At 36.9% G+C, this 15,899-nt stretch overlaps 1 protein-coding gene across 1 annotated transcript in view; it reads right to left on the bottom strand.

The window, feature by feature from the left end:
• LOC127942014 (dachshund homolog 2-like) overlaps positions 1-15,899 on the bottom strand; it is a 135,738-nt gene that overhangs the window by 56,068 nt on the left and 63,771 nt on the right. The gene's annotated exons all lie outside the window — the stretch shown is intronic.

The raw sequence follows: 15,899 nt of genomic DNA, 5'->3' as shown, positions 1-15,899 counted from the left end.
TAATTTCTGAGGCAATTAAAGGTAAAAGCGGACCAATTTACCACCCGCTATATACCAGCCCAGTTTAACGTTTAATAGCAGTGCCTTTAATTGTAGTATTGTGTTATTTATTTGTATTTTTTTGGCATTAATAGGTGCTGAGGCCCTAGTGGCCACTAGACACAGGTGTTAATTATCCAGTGCAGCAGTGGCAGCATCAAGGTAAACATTACAGCATATTATTCTCCTATCAAACAAAAATAAGCAGTTAATTAACTCCCTGCAGCAGTAATCGCTTCTTTATTTATTCGTTTTTATTATTTGTGCAAGTCCCACATCTAGTTTCTAGTGCTGTGTCACACACTTTTGCATATTTCTATCATGCACTAAAAGTAATGGACCAAAAGTTGCTCACTTAATGCACTACTAGACGTCTAGAGGTGACATTTTATGCTGATCTGATATCAGTGCACTGCTATATGTATATTATGTATATAAGTTTTCAAAAATATTTGACAAAAAAAGCTTGATTTATACATTTGAAAAAACTGTTTTGTGGTTTTTGTTTTGTTTTGCAAATCTTCTGAAGTGTGAGGGACAGCCTAAAATTTAGTTTGTTATTTGCAAAAAAATCTTCCCTGCACAACAGTTCTCAGTTCACAAATGTACATATTTAAAATGAGCGCACAAAAACACATATTCTGAAAAATATCTGATGGGCTATTATTGTTAATAATTATCATACATTTTTGAGATGACATGGAAAAGTTCTATGGAAGCATATTGGTAGCAATATTTGGGATGTAATGTGCAAAATGACAATGCAATATGTAAAATGACAATACAGTTCTGTTCCAATATGTAAAAATGTATTTCCAATACATTTGTGCAACGTTTGGTGCAAAATGAAAATTAAAATTAAATTACAAAAATGCATAAAGTTCAGTTGAGTTGACACAAAGGGTATTTAAAATATGAAATACAATTTTTTTTCTTTTCTTTTTAAAATAAACCCTAAAATGTTAAGTTTAATATTTTTAATGCTAATAATTTATGATTTGAGATCTTTTTCCTTATTATGAGCATGGTACTACAGGCATTTTGATGACATATACATACATACATACATACATACATACATACATACATACATACATACATACATATATATATATATATATATATATATATATATATATATATATATATATATATATATATATATATATATATATATATATATATATATATATATATATATATATATGTATATAATACAAATCTTAATAGATACATTTGAAAAATTGTGTTACGAGGTTTTTAAATTGGGTCTGGATAAAAAAACCTACACAAAAAAACTACAACTTACAGTATTTCTATTTAAGAATACATTCACCTTTAGCTTCAGCTGCAGGCTCTCTATTTGGCAGGAGATACAAATCTTGCCATCAGGTTGTGTTTTATGTACTCTAGAGAAGAAACACGTGTGAATGTGGAGTGTGTGTGGAGTGTGTGGAGTGGGCAGTGCCGACTGCAGCAGGTTTGTGAAGCACTGAGGATGAGATCTGTGATTGGCTCGTGGGCGTCATGATCTGTACGTGTCATCAACAGTCGCCCTGGAGGAGCGCAGGGCAGTGGGTGGCAGAGGCAGTGTAGATTAATAACCCTGTGTCCTGCAGTCAGACTGTGTGTGTGTGCACAATGATCAGGATGCTAAAACATCTCACAACCCAATGCAGCATGTGGATTTATCTGTATGTTCACACTTATGCCCACCCCCTTATGTTTTTCTATCAATGGCGTATATTAATTTCCGTCCATAATGTTCGTATACGCACACATAGATGCGATTGCACACTCATATACACACAAGCTGCAATCAGCAGTGATTTCGAGGCATCCCTTTAACCCCAGGAACTCGTTAATGTTTCATGGAAAGAGCCACTAGAGTCTTCACCGGCTGACTCAGAATCTCACGACTTAGCAGAAATAAATGGGCCAAGTGTTCAAAGAGTAACAAGGCACTGCTCACTGGGCAGAAAATGAGTGGAGAGCACTTTTCCAACCTCCTCTTTCTCTCTTGCGCTGTATCTTTGGCTCATATACTCCTCTATTTCGGTCTTTACATACACTCTTTTCTTACCATCCAAAACAGCCCAGAGCATTCTCAGAATATGGTTTTTAATTGTCTGGGACAGCCATTCTTACTCTCACGTCCTTCCAAACCTGCGTGCCTTTCTGTCTTCTGTGGAACATAAAAGGAGATGTTTTGCAGAGTGTCCAAGCTGTTCTTTTCCTTCAAATTAAAATAAATGGGAACTGGGACTGTTGAGCTCCCAAAATGACACAGAAGCACCATAAAAGTAGTCCATGAGATGTAATAAAGTATGATAGCTTTGTGTGAGGAACAGCCCAAATCTGTAGTTATTATTTACTAAATATCTTCCCTGCACCAGTTTTCAATACATATATATATATATATATATATATATATATATATATATATATATATATATATATATATATATATATATATATACAAATATAAAAAAGTACAAAATTAACTAAAATTAATTTATTAATTTTGAAAATGTTGTCATGTTTTAGGCTTTCATTATACAGAATAGAGCAGCTTGAACATTATGCAAATTATATTCTCTTTCATGGATGTAAGAAATTCAAGTGGGCTTTTAGCAAATAATGGCATTTTTTTATGAATTATCCCTTTAACTAGAATGAAATATAATAATAATTTTTAAAAAAATCACGTCTTAATAAGTTAAAAAAATCAAAGTAAAATATTATTTATGACATTCAAAGGAATAAAAGCTGCAATTTGTGACAGATAACTTCATTTAACAGTGCTCTGTGTCTGCAGGTTTTTACTGACCACACATCAACCATGCGATCTGTGTAGAGCATTTGATAAGGATATGATAAAACTCACCGAGCAAAAATAATATCAAGGTCCAGCTTTCACAACTGACTGCCCGCACTTCATCTCATATTAATATTAATAATGATGATCAAAGTTCACATCAACCTTCCTGCTCCTGTTCAAACAAACCGGTTTAGTGCAGTCTAGAGGAGTGGGAATGTAAACTACAGTTAAGTTTATTAGTTCATAAAACCTGGTAAATTCATTTATTACTTTCACTTTCCGAACGTTGACTTCTTCAGGGATGTGTTACACAAATAGAGCGGTTGATGGAGTAAAACCCTGTTTAAATCTGTAGAAGGAAAGGATTGTGTTGATTAGTGTGAAACTGATCTGCTGTAAACCCTCAGGCACCGTACCTGAAAACATCCTCGCAAACATCTTCTGACCAGCTGCGATTTTAGTGTGTCTTTCTCCTCCCAGATATGAGTGTGTGTGTACAGTATACGCATGCTCTCCTAACTGTTGTTGATCTAGATTAGTTCAGATGCAGCCGCAGGCATCAAACAAAGCAAAAGAGAGAAAACTAAATAGGTGTTTATAATTTGCTGCATTTGCAGAACCAATTGCAATTAAGTGGAAATTTGAGGTGGAATTCCATTAAAGTTTTATTAAATGACTGCACAGCTATAATACTTAACTACAGGTTTACATTTTCTGAAGGAAATGCAAGCGCTAAAAGTTTTCTGAGTGGTTTTAGCACATTGCCGTGTAGTTGCTATAGGGTGTTTTTCATCTGGCAGAAAAACTCAGTTTCACTTAGAAAAGTAATAGCAAACCTCTCCTCCACAAGCAGCATGATTTGGAAGTGATGGGATATGCAGTCTAAATTTAGTTAGAGAAAACATTTAGCATCCGTTTCGAGTTTTGCCCTCATGCTATATGCTAAAAACAAACATGCTAAGTTAAATTTAAAAAGGCTTTGAATGCAGACTTTATACTAACTTTTAGGGTCATTTAATGCTGATTAAGCAAATAAATACGCAACACCCATGTCTTAATAACAGTGAAGTGCTTATTCGCTTATCCCAAATTTGGTGCTAACGCTAATGGCTTAGCCTCGTTAATATGGTTAATTGCAGAGGCGCGGAGGTTTGACCTCCCTCACATTTCAAAGGAAGACTGAAGCTGGGCCATTAAAGACAGACCACCCAATTCTCTCTTCAGACCCCCGGGTGTTTATTTTCCCGCAACACAGCAAACCCAGAGAGTCCAGACTCTGACAAACAACGGTTTAGCTTGAGTAGCATGTGTTGTGTGTTCGACAAAACCCTTAACCTCTTTTTAATTGTTGCCCTGTGGTGAAGTAGAGTCAGTCACTTCTCCCTCTCTCTTTCTCTCTCTTTCCGTGGTCAAAGCTTTTTGATGGCCTAATCAAGAAAACTGCACTTTTTATATAAATATGTATTAGCGAAGGGAATTACTTTGAGATTATGGTTGACTTCTGAAAGTCGTTTTGATGTGTTTGCCAGTTGTTGAGCATCTATTGTAGTTCATGGAAATGCATGAGAAGCTGTAGTGAATATAATCAACAAACCCCTATCAATCTAACAATCAATCTAACTCAAGTTTTAAAAACCAAAGATATGTTTTCAATTTGTATATAGTTGCAGAATTTATACATAATAAATATATATTGTTATTTTACTACAAATGTATACTTATATATATATATATATATATATATATGTGTGTATATATATATATATATATATATATATATATACACATACATACATACATATACACACACACACAGAATTCATACATTAAAATAAATTATATAATATTAATATATGCATATATATATATATATATATATATATATATATATATATATATATATATATATATATAATTACATAAATTTTATAACTGAGGGGACTATCTTGTATAGCCTCAGGACCTATATATTAAAATACGTAATATTTGTACTTTTTTTTTCAGTAATAAAAGTAAATCAATTTTATGTAGATTATATGAAATAGTATTTTGTTGTAAAACATAATTCAGAATGATTTATTTATAGCTTTGAAAAATAATTTACAATGTGCATCACTTAAGTGATCAAATTAAAATGATTTAAATTTGGAATAAATTACTACTCGCTTTAACTTACACTTAATGTGCATAACTTGGATGCATACATTGTATAAAAATATGTAAAGATATAAAACATTCAGTGTCTCAAACCATAAAATATGTTCTCTCTCTCTCTCTCTCTCTCTCTCTCTCTCTCTCTCTCTAAGACTTGGTGGCTCCTGTTTGACTGAAGTACAGAAAAGGAAACAGCAGAGCAACTGTAACCATCTTTAAGAAGTGTGATGTAGGAAGAGAGAAAGTGGGTGGCTTCGAGCCTGTCCAAATGAGTTTAATATGATTGATGAGATCTCCTTCCTGCTCCTTCTCTCTCCGTCTGAGAAAGCTGACTTCCATCATGAGCTGATACTGGAGCGGCCCTCCCACTGAAGGCAAGGTGCATCCAAGAGCCGAAACAATAGTGACAGGCGGGCCGGCTGGGGGTTTGCTCGTAGGATTAGCTCCAATAGCCATAATAAATGAAACAAGAGGACCCAAATGAAAACAGTTGGGCGCTGACTGGCGGAGGGGCTGATGGGAAGTGGCAGGCTCTGCCGGCCCCCGGGCGCCGAATTAGTTTTGCCACTCGATAATTTGACTGATCCACTCCAGTGGCCGGAGAAAGCCAGAGAAAAGAGAACTAGAGAGACAGAAAGAGAGAGAAGTAGGAAGGTGGAAGGAGAAGACTGATGCAGTATCTCACTGCACCTGTTGAGCTGCCTTTACTCTCTCTCTCAAACACACACAAACATTTAACATCTCTAGTACGGCTGCTCCTGAACAGCATGATGGGAAGGCTCTCACAGGAAAGGGATGTGTCTTATTCTATGACATCATCCTGCAGAAGGGCTGGACGACTGAGTCCCAAACTTGCAGCTGCAAGCAAATTAAGAAAATGTACATGACGTACAGAATATAAAATAATATATAGAGTGTTTTTTTTTTCCTATATTTGTCAGCATATTTTATAATAACTGGTACTAGGGAAACTGTGAAAAAGGTAGTGTACAAATATCAGTAACAATAATAATCAACCTATAATATGAAAATTAATAATAATTATTAAAATAAATAAGTGGTCCCACACAATTAAACCAGTAAATAAAAGTTTTTATTATTTTACATTTTCAGTTCTTTCTTAGTTTTAGTTTAAGTTTTAGTAATTTTTTATTTCTTTTTTTTTTTTCTATTTAACTTTATTCTGCTAGTTTGGTTTTAGAAATGTTGGTACTTGAACTAATATATATTTTAAGCAACATTTTGTTTCACTTAATAGTTATATTTTACGTCAGCTTTAACAAAAAAAATGTTTCGATTATTTTAGTTTTATGGTTAGCAATAAAAACAGGTTCTTGGTACAGATTATAGTTCAGGAAAGGGATTCTGGGTGTTCGTTTTGAGGGTGACCAAAGAGCAGTAGAGCAGAGCCTGTCTGTCAGCTAACGGTCTACAGTGTCTTGAACACAACGCAATCTCTCCTTTACCACTTCATCATAAGACGAGATGTGTGTCTATACACTACACAACAAAAGCAATGAAGAATAAGCAACCAACAAAGCAAGTTCAAGAGAAAACGGTGAGAATCTGTCTCTCCGCGTCTCTCTCGTCATGCTGCTGCTGCACTTGAAGGCCAACCTTTGTGTAACCTTTCTGAACGTTGAAAGCGTGTTTCACCACTCACTTATTAATTCGGACAAGGTCACCCTTTTATTCATTTTAATCCTACAGTAGATTAACGGAGTCAGATCTTGAACTTTGATGTTAAGTTTAAAAAAATGTGCAGAAGAGGGCAAACTCGAGGACGGCATGTAAAAATTAGCATGACTTTATCGATGTGATATTGACGTCCTCTTTTTTTTTTCAAGGGGAAGAGGTGTCAGCATGGCCGATACCTGCTAACTAGCAGCGTAAGCACTAAAACAGGCATTTACATACTGCACTGTCAAAATTAATAAAGCTCGCTGTGGGATGCTGAGACTCTTTGTTTCCTGGCCCTTTTTGTTTGAGTGTGTGTGTGTGTATCTGTGTGTGTTTATATAGAAATTCTGTATTAGGTGTCCAGAGCGTGTGTGTGTGATGATGCCCTTCACATGGAGCACAGTAACTATTTCTGGTAAGCACGAGCTCATTTAGCTGCAGGTGCCCTGATGGGTAATTAACATGGACAGATTATTCATACAACCTCTTAACGCATGAAGAAAAACTAACAATAATAACGTTGACATTATATATATATATATATATATATATATATATATATATATATATATATATATATATATATATATATATATGTGTGTGTGTGTGTGTGTGTGTGTGTGTGTGTGTGTGTACAAACACACACACACACACACACACACACACTATTTGAAAAAAGTAACTTATGCTCACCAAGATTCAAAAACTGTAATATTATGAAATATTTGAACAATTTCTATGTTTTAAAAAGTTACTATTTTAAACTTTTTAAAAATATGATTTATTGCTATGATGGCAAACCTGAATTGACAGTATCAATACTCATGTCTTCAGTATTACATTATCCCTCAGAATTTTAATATACATATTCAAAATCTAACATACTGATTTGATGCTCAATTATTATAAATTATTATTGATGCTTAATTATTAATAATGTTTTTTTTTATCATTAACTATGTTGGAAACTCTTTCTTCTGCTTTAATATTTTGTGGAAAACATGATATTCTTCTCAGGATTCTTTGATGAGTAGAACATTTGAAGAAAAGCATTTATCTGAAATATACTTTTTTTTTTACTTTATAAATGTCTTAACGTCATTTTTGATCAACGTGTCTTTGCGGAATAAGACTATTAATTTCTTTAAAAAATCTTACTTGTCCCCAACTTTTCAATTATATATCACAGTTTCCACAAAAATATATAAAAAAAATATTAACATCAACATTTTCAACACTGATAATAATCAGTAATGTTTATTGAGCAGCAAATGTGGTTTAATAGAATGTGACACTGCAGACTGGAGTAAAGATGCTGAAAATTCAGCTTTAAATTGTAATAATATTTCTCGGTGTTATAGCTTTTACTGTATTCTTTAAATAAATGCAGCCATGGAAAAAAAGGAATCAATTTACCAAAAAATATTTAAAAAATGTATACACACAGACGTCCCATTTCAGAAATCAGTAATTACTACAATTATCAAGGAACTGCTTTTTTGAGTTTTCTGAAAACACCAGTATGAACAAGGATTCTACTTGTACAATATTTGAGGCATCTGACTGAAATGTGTCATTCCAAGGCTTTATAAAAGACGACATCATTTATTTGGGATTAACAAATGTGTATCATAGCCCAGAACTAATCCCACGTTTGTAGTCTCTGACACACACAGATTGACTTCTGCTAATATAAGAGGTTTTGGCATTCGAGAGTAGGATTGATCTTAAGGTGGGTCTTAATGTGTCGCCAGCGGGCGCTAGCACACTCAAACAACACACACACGCTCAAACGAGTCATTGGCTCCAAACTGTCAATCAAGTCCCCTTTGCTAATTAAGAGGCTAATTATAGAGTTAACACTGCCGAGCGGTGCAGTGATAAGGAGGCCAGCGGCTGACAGACAGACAGATTAGTATCATATCGCTCGAGTTCTGTAGGTGGACATCTCAATAGCTATTAATTCTTCAATAAAGACATCCGTGTATGCCAAACTTTAAAGAGGATGACGTTCGCTGATGTGTTTAATAGCTAATCCACCCTTGAAGCACATTTTCCGCCAAAATATTTCCTGTAGTTCATTTGGTTTAATCTCTATTTTTTTTTAAACATAGCGTTCGACTAATTACTAAGTTACTAAATCTAAAATGCTCTGTAGAATTTTTGGAGTACACATATGGATCCATGGACATTGTGGATCAATGGTTACAATAGTTCACGATGGTTCTTGTAACAAAACTTTCACAAAGGAGGATTTCACTTTAGCCAGTGACACTATAGTATAGTAAAACTACTTAATTTCCATTAAAATGTTTTACTTGAAGTTACTGTGATTTTACAACAAATACCAGAGTTCAACTCTTGTCCCTGTAGTTAACTTCGGTAAAGGTCTGGGGTTTCAGCGCAAAAACACAAGTTACACTATGATTGTAGAGGTAACCCAATCACAGATTTACAAAAAAATCTGTGGTTACTTTACAAATACTACAAATTCAACACTTCAACACTACAAACTCTACATTCTACACAGGCAGCAAGGAACTCGACCGGAAGTTGAAGTCGGCCGGGTGCCGCCATCTTATAGCAGAACTTCACTTGCGTTAGCATCCCATTGACCTCCCATTCATTTTGGCGTCACTTTGACAGCAAATAACTTTACATCTGAGGCGTTTAAAGACTCTGTTTGTCCATTATTTATTTCTAAAGATACACGACAATGTATAAAGGGCTCCATTAACTTCTATGTTACATTATGGCCCTGTATAAACAGTTTTTGTAAAAAATAGGCTAACGATTGCGTCATAATCACTCGACTTTCTGTCGCATTACCGTACAGACAGGAGGAGAAGCTCGCAGGCAATTAACTTAATATGGCGTACTGGCGTTACATTTTAAAATACTATACAAAATAATTAATCAGAATACTTACTCCTGCTCACTCACGCCAAAGAACTCCCCGCTCAAGCTCGCCGTCTCTGCAAGATTAACGATGGCAGTTTGCACGCACAGCTACTAGAACATTTACATCTGTCAGACAGGTTGCTGACGTCATCAAGCTTCGTTTGAGTCTGCGCGTCAGAAACTGAAGCTTCACTTGTCTCAATTGAGTTCCAATGGGGTCGCCGTGTCCATTTCTTTTACTGTCTATGATTCTACAGGGTTTTATTGTAGTTGTAGTGTTGCAACTGCTATTTCCATAGTCATTTTTGTCTTAGAAAACTAAATAGCTTAGTTCCAATAGTTTTAAATAGTTCCAAAGCAAATGTATTTTTATTAGTGCTCATTACCTGGCTTGATACCAGGTAATATTTCACCCTTCTTCATCTTTGGAAGAAATGGGTATAGTGATCAGTGAGGAGAAAGACAAAAAAAGCATGAAAACACATCTCATCCTTTCCCGTCCACTGGCTTCAGTAGATCAGTGCAGGAAGTGCGAGAGAAGTACTGGGAAGCCATCGGAGAGCGGCCAGCCTTGTCTTTATCAGAAAAGCAGTGGAAATAAACACTTGAAGATCTTCTCCTGTCCTCTAACTCTCTCAGTCCCTGAGCCTGTGCGTTCTTCTCTGCCTGTAATAATGAGGAGCTATTGAGACGTCTCCTGCTAGTGTGTTTGAAGACGGGAGGATCACTCTGTGATCCAAAAAAAAAAAAATCATAGCCTTCATTAAATAGGGATTGGAGGCCACCCATCTATGCTCCTGGGGGCAGATGGGGATCTGTGTGTGTGTGTTTGTTACAGAAGGACTATGCAGAAATGAGTTATAGGAGAGAGTGTGAATGAGGTGCAAATTAACATTTCTAGTTTTCAATTACAGTGAAACTACAGTTTTAGATGTTATTAAAAAAAATACAACAAAAACCTACATTACCTCACCGTATACAGTGAAGAGTACAAAAGTGTGCAAAAACTTTTGTGCTACCTGCATGATTATGCTAGTTATTAGTCTATTTGAATCCAGAAAAAAAATAACTGTTCAGCTGTTCAAAGTATATTGATGCATACTGGATCTCCCATAAGATCTGAAACATTTTCTGATTTTCTGGTAAATTTAACTTCTTTGTGTCTCTGCATATTAAACTGTGATATACAGTATGATTAATAGAGTCTACACTTCCACTTACAGTTAACAACTTAAGGCTGGTTCACACGGCAGGATAATTAGGCCGATTTTAGCCCCGATTCACCCCTTCCGACAATCTTAGGATGCTCCGATTATCGTAAAATAATCTGATCAAATATTCCTACCGTGTGTGGTGTGTTAAGACCGCTCTCCTCTGCTCGGAAGAACGTCGGGACCGCTCCGATCTCAAATCGGGTATATCCTACATGTTGGATTTATTTGGCCCGATTTCTTCTCGTGTGTGGTGTCCCCCGAGGACAAACAATCACGCAGCCTGTGGACTGTGGCGTGTAGCCAATCAGAAAGCGAGGTGACGAGGCGGTGAGGAAGTACCGGGAAACAAAATCAAAACAGTCGGCGTATATAATATAACAAATATAACAAATACAAATAAAGTCGATGGGCATAACTACATCCACAACTGCAGTCCACCAGAGTACATGGAAACGAATATATGAACATTTATTTCAACGGTTATTAATCTGTGTAGTACGTAACAACATTTATACAGTATGAGATAAAACAACAACTTTCCTCCATATCATGATGTAGCAAGTATAGTCCATGCTCGCGTTGTCTCCACCTCTTTGACCATCGCCTTTTCTTGTTTTTCTTATGTTTTTTTTCCGTTAAAAACAAAGCACAAACTATGGCCACTGCATCCTCTTCGTCCGCAATGATTGTTTTCTCTGAAGTCACGTTTGATCTCGAGGGATTTTGCGAGATTTCCCGTCTGACCTGGGAATGCTCGGGAGTCAAATCGGTTCGTGTGTGATGTGTTGATATTGCCGTTTGGCTGCACACCACACACTGAACGACCAGAACTGTTAGACCCATGATTTTTTATCGCCATGTGTGGGGTCTCTCAGGTTTGGAAAATCGGCCGACAATTTTAAAATCGTCCCTTGTGAACCAGGCCTTACATCAACAGCTACTTCTATACCCTTCAAACTTAGAATTTTGGTCACAAATGTAACTCGGGGGATTAAAAGGGTTAAAAAAAATCTTGCAAGACTGTACAGATGTCACCTGTGTCAGAGATCAAAAAAAGATGTCAAAAAGTCACAGAAGTGCTGATGACATTGAGACTGTGAGAGGTTCTCTCTCTCTCTCTCTCTCTCTCTCTCTCTCTCTCTCTCTCTCTCTCTCTTACACCAAAAAACGATTTGCAAATTAGGAGCTTAATTTGTGTTCAACTGTGGATTTTTTTTCAGCTGACTTGTCAATTGACTGCCATATGTTAAATCCACACGACTGTGCCACGTCAAGATGTGCGTGTTAACACATGACTCCTTAACGACATTTTACAAACCTAACTAAAGTGCAAAGTTAAGTTCATTGTTGCTATAGGCCTACACACGCGTTCCCGTGAATCACAGCTTCAGCCAAACGTAAAGGCTCACTGGTTCTTGCTGATATCTATATTCCTGGCAGCACAAAGCTTTGGTCTCACACAGTTTGAAAGGCTTAGCGTTCATTAGGATGCAGGAGATGGGATGCACTGGCCCATATGTCACTAAACAGATCTCCATGTTTTATTTATCCTAGCTCTGTTCCTACACACACACACACACACACACACACACACAGTTAACCCCTCCAGTCAGAGTGCAATGCAAGTGTCCAGCTCTAATAGAGACAAGGAAAGAGGCCACAGTGTAAAACTTCACTGGTTTATGTAGAATATTTTGAGTGGCAGTGCTTGAATTAGCTTACCAAGTAGTAGTTTGCACCATAAAACACTAAATTTGTGCTATATAAACACCATTTTTTCAGCTTCAATCCAATTCTGCATTGATAAAATCAATTTATGCCATCATATCTTTGTTTAGAAACATATGACATTACAGAAGTAGCATGGGTAGCGAACTGCTAATTCATATTGACATTAAGTCTGACCAGATGCTTACTTTTTGATGCAACCAACCAAATATATATATAAAATCTCTGACTAGCCCAAAAATTCTAACAGAAACAACATAAAACAACGAGACTCTAGGTGCTTGGAAAAGAAGATGTCTTGTGCGTGCGAGAGTGCTTACAGGTGCATGACGGAGCCAGCGGCACTCTTAAATACTCCTGCATTGAGTGCGTTTCTGCACATGTGTGTGTGTGTGTGTGTGTGAGTGAGTTTAGGGAGGGGGGCAACGGAAGGGGGGATAAACAGATGGAGAAACTGCTCCCTAAAGGGACATGTCATTCATCAAAGTCACCAGCTAGGCCTGCAATTGTTTTCACCCACAGAGAAAGAGAGAGACAGTGTGTATGTGTGTGTGTTTGTAGACAGGTTTGTGTCGCCTTCTACAAGTGTGTATGTATGAGATGGAAGGCCGGGGATGTGTGTGTGTGGGAATGTGTGAGTTTGAGAGAGTGTTCAAGTGTCATTTCTGTATCAGTGCCGTCCATCAGTTATCTGTTATCAGCGGTGGGCTCAGACTCGAACCCCGAACAGGCAGCGAGTTCAGAAGTCAGTGAAAGTCAAATGACCCTGCATTCGGTCAACTACATGAAGATTATTAGATTTGTTTATTTTCACATTTTTGGGTTGCCATGGCATTGCTAGGGTGTGTCTTATCATATCAAAACAAAAGAGCACAGCTTTAAAAGGAATATTTCAGTTCAATACAAGTCGAGCAGTCGACAGCACTTGTCGATATTGTTGATAACCAAAAATTATTGTCAGACTGTCTCTCTTAAATACAAACAAACAAAAAAACAAATGGTTACAGTGATGCGTTTACAGTGGAAGTGAATGGAACCAGTCTGTAAATGCTAAAATACTCACTGTTTCCATAAAATATCCTCAAGACATTAACAGTTTACATGATTTTAGCATGATAAAGTCACTCACTAACATTTTCTCGTGAATTTATATTCAGTTTTGCAAATGCATTGCCATGACATACAAGGAATCAAAAGTGATGATAACTTTAAAGCTCAAATAATACACAACTTTTAATAGAAGAATGAGTGTGCTTTTATGAAATTACAATCTTTGCATTTCTGCTTTTAAATCCTTCAAATCTGACCCCATTTACTTCCACTGAAGTGCTTCACCGCAACCTTGCTTTTTATACAAAGGATGGGTTGACATGAATTGATCTTAACTCATACTGAACTAGCAATAAGTTATTCTGTTCTCTAGATATGGCCAGGGTCGATTCTTCAAAGGGTCCCTCCTTAAAAGTCTCTGGGATCTTGACGTTTTGTATTGTCCATCAGTAACAGCATACCTCTTGTCAATAAGCCACACAGTTTCAGGTATCATGCCCAAAGCACAAACACTATTCTAATGTCTCTCGCTCCTCCGCTCAAGTGCCACAGGCTGATAATGTTTCTGTCAACAGCAATCCAGGGAACCAGACGCAAAAACACCTGCTTTCCCAGCACCCCTGCTGCATTCAGACGCTCCGTCCTGACTGCAAACACAGGGAAAAACGCTTCATTTCTCCGGAGAACACTTTTTTTCTCTCTTTCTGAGGGTGAGGATGAGCACTGATATCCTCCACTGAGCGCCGAAGCAGCCAAGCACCACTTTGTTCTGCCTAATTATGGCTTTAGCAGGAAATAACAGCACAAATTGCTGCTAATAATTAAATGACAAGTCTGATCAGAATCTGCTGATGTGTTAGTAATGCTGCTAGAATGTGACAATAGTCAGATCTCTCTCTCTCTCTCTCTCTCTCTCTCTCTCTCTATATATATATATATATATATATATATATATATATATATATATATATATATATATATATATATATATATAGTTATTTCATTTTTATTAAAACATGAATTCATTATAAATACACACTTTTATAATTACAGACTACAATAAGGACAACTGTAATTAGAATTCATAATAGATTAATATTACAACCAATACTAATTAAATTCATTTTTACCTCATTAAAAAGTCACAAATCCAGTAATTTGCTATGAAAGATCACAAATGTAGTCATCTTTGATAATTGTGGCCCATTACGAGTTAATATTTTCAGGAGTTATATTACCATGAATACTGTCTCTATCTCTGTGAGAGATTCTGTAAAAGTGTAGACGATTTACATTTTAGATGAAGCAGCTTGACTTTATCACTTTAAAGAGCGCTGTCTATTCTTACTGGAATACATGCAAGTAACTGGAGACATGCCAGTGGAAAGGAGTGATTGTTCGCTTTAAACCTTCAGAGGAAGTTCAGCTCCTCAGGTTTCACAATATGTTGATACTGCTGTCAGGGAGAATAGACGGAGGCATCCTGACATACATGTGGATGGCACTTCTTTTAGGAATCACAGCAGAAAGACCCAACCGGACAGAGTCCAAAACTAACACTTTAGTTCATCTAGCATGTTTGATCTCAAATCGCATCACCTCCTACAAAGTCAGACATTTGTTGGTGTTGGGGACGATTGAGAGAAATGTGGACGCACATTTTAAAGAGCTGCATCCCCCCACCCCCCACCCCCCCCGGAGCGGCAGGCAGAAAGAACAACAGAGTCATCTAAAATCAATCAGTGGGGCCGGCTACGGACTGCTCCGGCTACTCCGCGCTGCGCAGATCGATACACACGCTGGCCATTGTGAGAGCTAAATTGCCACTACCATCAGCAATTTACAGAACTGAAGCTAAAAGGCAAGAAGAGGAGAGGAAAGCCGACATGACCTTAACATATCCGAGCACGATGCTAAAAGACACATGCGGTTTACTTGTAAATATAAACACACAAACAGACACGCAGGTAATGTCCAGAGGTTAGGGATTTGGTCTAAAAGCCATCAAAGAATTTCTCTGAAACAGACTGTATTCCAAAGGAAGCAAAGGTGAAAGAGGGATGATGAGAGAGAAGAGAGAAAGCAAATGCATACACAGGAAAAAAGCAAAGAGGCAACAGAAATCCAATAGTTTAACCTCTGTTTGAGACGCAGTGGTGGCCAGTGAAGGACAGAGGGGGGGGGATCAATACGAGCTGAGAGTGGGAGAGCGAGAGAGATGGGACAGCACAGATAAAGAAAAATCCAGATTTCAGAGCAGAAAGAAAAATCAAGCAGAAATGAGTCAAAATGATATGTGGATTTACACACTG

The sequence above is a fragment of the Carassius gibelio genome, chromosome A21 (assembly GCF_023724105.1).
Source record: "Carassius gibelio isolate Cgi1373 ecotype wild population from Czech Republic chromosome A21, carGib1.2-hapl.c, whole genome shotgun sequence".
Classification (NCBI taxonomy): domain Eukaryota; kingdom Metazoa; phylum Chordata; class Actinopteri; order Cypriniformes; family Cyprinidae; genus Carassius; species Carassius gibelio.
The sequence above is the reverse complement of the archived record's forward strand: the minus strand, read 5'-3'. Positions and strand labels throughout refer to the sequence as shown.